Below are 3,670 nucleotides of genomic sequence, written 5' to 3'. Positions count from 1 at the left end.
CCTTAACGTAGTTCTCGGGGAGATTCAGTGAGACACAGAGTGTGACAAGGGTGGCCCTTTGAAATACAGGTACAACAGAAGCAGTGAGAGAAAGCTGCGGTGAAAGAGTACAGCAGGGTTTCCCCCCCTCCTGCCGGTGCCTCTTGGAGTTTTCAGGTGTTTTCACTCAGTAAACGCTCACAACGCCCGGTCTGGGAATCGAAACTTCGATCCTACGACTGCGAGTCCGCTTGCCCTAACCACTGGGCCATTGCACCTCCAATATACACATTTACTCATAAATATAGAGCCTCAGTTTGAATGCTGGAACGAGGATGACTTAACATTTTAAAAAAAGGTGATGGAATGAAGCATTTTAGTATTACTCTATAATAGTAGTTTCTTGCTCAAGTACAATGTCATTATTGTGGCGAATATTTCTGCCGAGGTCGACTTTGCCTTTCATCATTTCGGAGTCGATAAATTAAGTACAAGTTGAGCACTGGGTGGGGTGGGGGTTTGATGTAATTGACTTAACCCCTCCCATCAAATTTCAGGCCTTGTGCCTATAGTAGAGAAGATTATTGTGGAAAATATTATATTACTACTATTTGTTTTCTATTAAGCTTATAGTTTTAACGAACTGCATTCTTAGTTCAAATCTCACCATTTCTTTAAATATTCCGATATCAAGAAGTAATCTATTAAATTTAGTCGGAAAGTTTCTACTTGAAATAAAGTGGCCATGGGTATTGAAGAAAATATTAAAAGGACAATTTTCGACTCACGTGCATCAGTGGGTGAGGCTCTCATTAGCAGAAATAACAATATTAAAAGATTGGCAACCTTCGCAATCATTCTGGAAAAAAAAAAAAAATAATGATTTTTATTTACACTGAGCTGGGATATTTACGCTGATTATTTCACACATTTATGTATGCACATACACAAATACTCATGTATATGAACATATGCACATAATTTTTTATAACTCTTTCCCTCTTTATTACAAATATTGATTAGTACATCCAACCTAACTTGGGTTCCAGCATTATAATGTCTAAGACATTATAATGTCTTAGACTGCTATAAACATCCTGAAAAATCATTTCTTGTAGCCGACAAATGCTAAAGAACATCGAAATTCTATTAACGCTCGACAGAATTCCATCAGTACACCGGAGGACGGCACTGCATGATTTCACTGCATCATGGATCATTAGTGACATCTAACCAAGCTGAATACCAGACAGAAAATCAGTCAAACCGATATAGACTGATACTAGCCAAACAGCTAGTGGTGTTGCGGAACGCTAGTGGGCTGTATATAAATTAACTTTTAGCGACAGAAGCAGCCTGTCAGAATATAGCGCGCCAGCTTTCCACGACAGCATTAGCTGTTCGGTCAGTATTATTCTATATAAGTTTCACTGATTGGCTGATGATCCGCGATACGGTAAAATCATTTGATACAGATGTGCCGTTCGCCAGTATTCTGAAAGAATTTCGTCAACCGATTATAGAATTTCGATGCTTTTCAGCATTTGTCACCTACATGAAATGATTTCTCAGGACGTTTACAACAGTCTTTCCCGCTTTGTTTTCCCTTAATTATTGATTTTAAAATATTAGATTAATCATTAACCATACTAACGTCACTTAAAAGTCGTTATCTCTAGCCTAGGAAGAAATATGACAACTGTCTCTGGTCCAAAGACCAAATTACGTAATATATCTGTTTTATTCCCGGTAGCTTAGAAGTCCAGTTCTCTCTCTCTTCAGTAGAGGCTCATCGATAAGAACCAAGCCTGTACAATATGATATGGAGGACAGGTTGTTGTCCATGGAGCTTGTCCCTCCTTTCCGCGTCACTGATGGATCCAAAGGAACAAACAGTATGATTGTTACAATTTGGCTCTAGCGTTGTCGCAGTTGCCAGAAAGAGGTTGTAGAGAATGTCGAACTGCCTCAGGGGCTTCGACATCCGATTTTCCCTCAAGGCATATTCCGAAGTCTTCCCATGGCTAAGTATAGCCACAAGGCAGAAAAAGTTTGGAACCAGGGTTTTCCTTTCCTTAGATGCTCAACGAGTTCCATCTGCTCAACTGATTTGCTAACAAACCCATAGCTGAGACGCTGACAGATTCTTCTACTTCGAGTCAGAGTAATTTAGCTAAGAGGTGGTTTTACTGTCCTCAAAACTCTGGAAGTCATGTGAGATACGGATGGTCAGTTGAGAAAGCACTGTTTGTCATCGCCACCTATGAAAGAAAGGTGTCACGAAGGGAGTAAGTATTTTTGAAGAGACACGTATTTTGCATACTGAACTTAAGCAAGCTGCTTGAAAATGCACCACCGTGTAGCGAATGGGGGACGTTTTGCCTGCAGTATCTGCGGACGTGTATGTCTTTCAAAGGATGGGCTTATTAATCACCAGTGGATCCACAAGTGTAATTTGTAAATTTGTCTGCGTGCACAGTGTTCTTAGTTGTCAGTGATGATCTTCCTCAGTCACGAGTAGACAGCTACCATTATCATCTATATCTTTTATCTCTTACTTGTTTCAGTCATGAATTTTAGTCAGACGAATCGGCCCCAGTACTTATTGTTTTTTTAGAGCCTAGTTCTTATTCTATCTGGCACTCTTGCCGAACTGCTAAGTTACAGGGACGTAAACACACCGACAACGGTTGTCAAGCGGTGGAAGGAGACAAACAAACATAAAGACACGCGCGCAAAAAAATATATACACGGGTTTCTTTCAGTTTCCGTCTATCAAATCCACTCACAAAGCTTTGGTCGGCCGAGGCTATAGTAGAAGACACTTGCTCAAGCTGCTACACAGTGGGGCTGAACTTGGAACTAAGCGGTTGGGAAACAAACTTCTTACCACACAGCCACGCCCCTCTCTCTCTCTCTATATATATATATATATAGAGAGAGAGAGAGACGTAGGAATGGCTGTGTGGTAAGTAGCTTGCTTACCTCACTTCTGTGTGGACGTGTTTTTTAGCTGCTGCTGTCACGTCGCTGTATGCCAGCGTCATGAATTGTTGTCGCACAACTACAGGTAAGACGTTTGTGTTTTGGGGATTTAGTGGAGGTTTGTTGCTAGTGTCTATTTATTTTTGTCGAACAATAAATTTCTACTGAGTTCCATGTATTTGTCTGCCTGTAGTTGTGCTTAAAGTCTCACTTAGCGGTGAGAAGTGTGTTTTGGGGGTATCCCTCCTCCAAAAATTGTGAACTTTGGAAAAATTTATTATTTTCAAACCAAGTTTTGAAAACTACTAATTTGAAGAAAAGTTTTATCTTGCTTTGAATTTCACCACGTGGAACTGTGCAAAGGATTGGATTTTACCAGCAAAGTGACGACTGCAGCGGAGCCGGGATCAAATTGGGCTGGAGTACTGTTGTGGCCTGAAAAGTTTTATTCTGCCTGGAACTGTAAATTTTTATTCATTCTTTCTGAACTGTTGTCTTTCCTTTCTCTTTCTTTTATGGACTTTTTTTTAAGTACGAACTGTTAATTTTATTTCTTCCGCTTTTTTGAACTGTTTTCTCTTTTTGCCTGTGTTTAAAATTTTTCGTTGTGTTTATTCTTATGTGGACATTTTTCTCATGGCAGAGAATATAAAGAAAAATAAGGCCACTGCTGTGGAGTGGGAGATTATCCCACCCAAAATGTGGT

The 3,670-nt window shown here is 40.0% G+C and overlaps 1 long non-coding RNA gene across 1 annotated transcript in view; it reads right to left on the bottom strand.

The window, feature by feature from the left end:
- The window catches only part of LOC106876638 (uncharacterized), a 41,432-nt gene that overhangs the window by 35,897 nt on the left and 1,865 nt on the right, over positions 1–3,670 (bottom strand). The window contains exon 2 of the long non-coding RNA XR_008265805.1: positions 768–838. This is a non-coding gene — a long non-coding RNA (uncharacterized LOC106876638). The remainder of the gene's footprint in view (positions 1–767; positions 839–3,670) is intronic.

The sequence above is a fragment of the Octopus bimaculoides genome, chromosome 17 (assembly GCF_001194135.2).
Source record: "Octopus bimaculoides isolate UCB-OBI-ISO-001 chromosome 17, ASM119413v2, whole genome shotgun sequence".
Taxonomy (NCBI): Eukaryota; Metazoa; Mollusca; class Cephalopoda; order Octopoda; family Octopodidae; genus Octopus; species Octopus bimaculoides.
The sequence above is the reverse complement of the archived record's forward strand: the minus strand, read 5'-3'. Positions and strand labels throughout refer to the sequence as shown.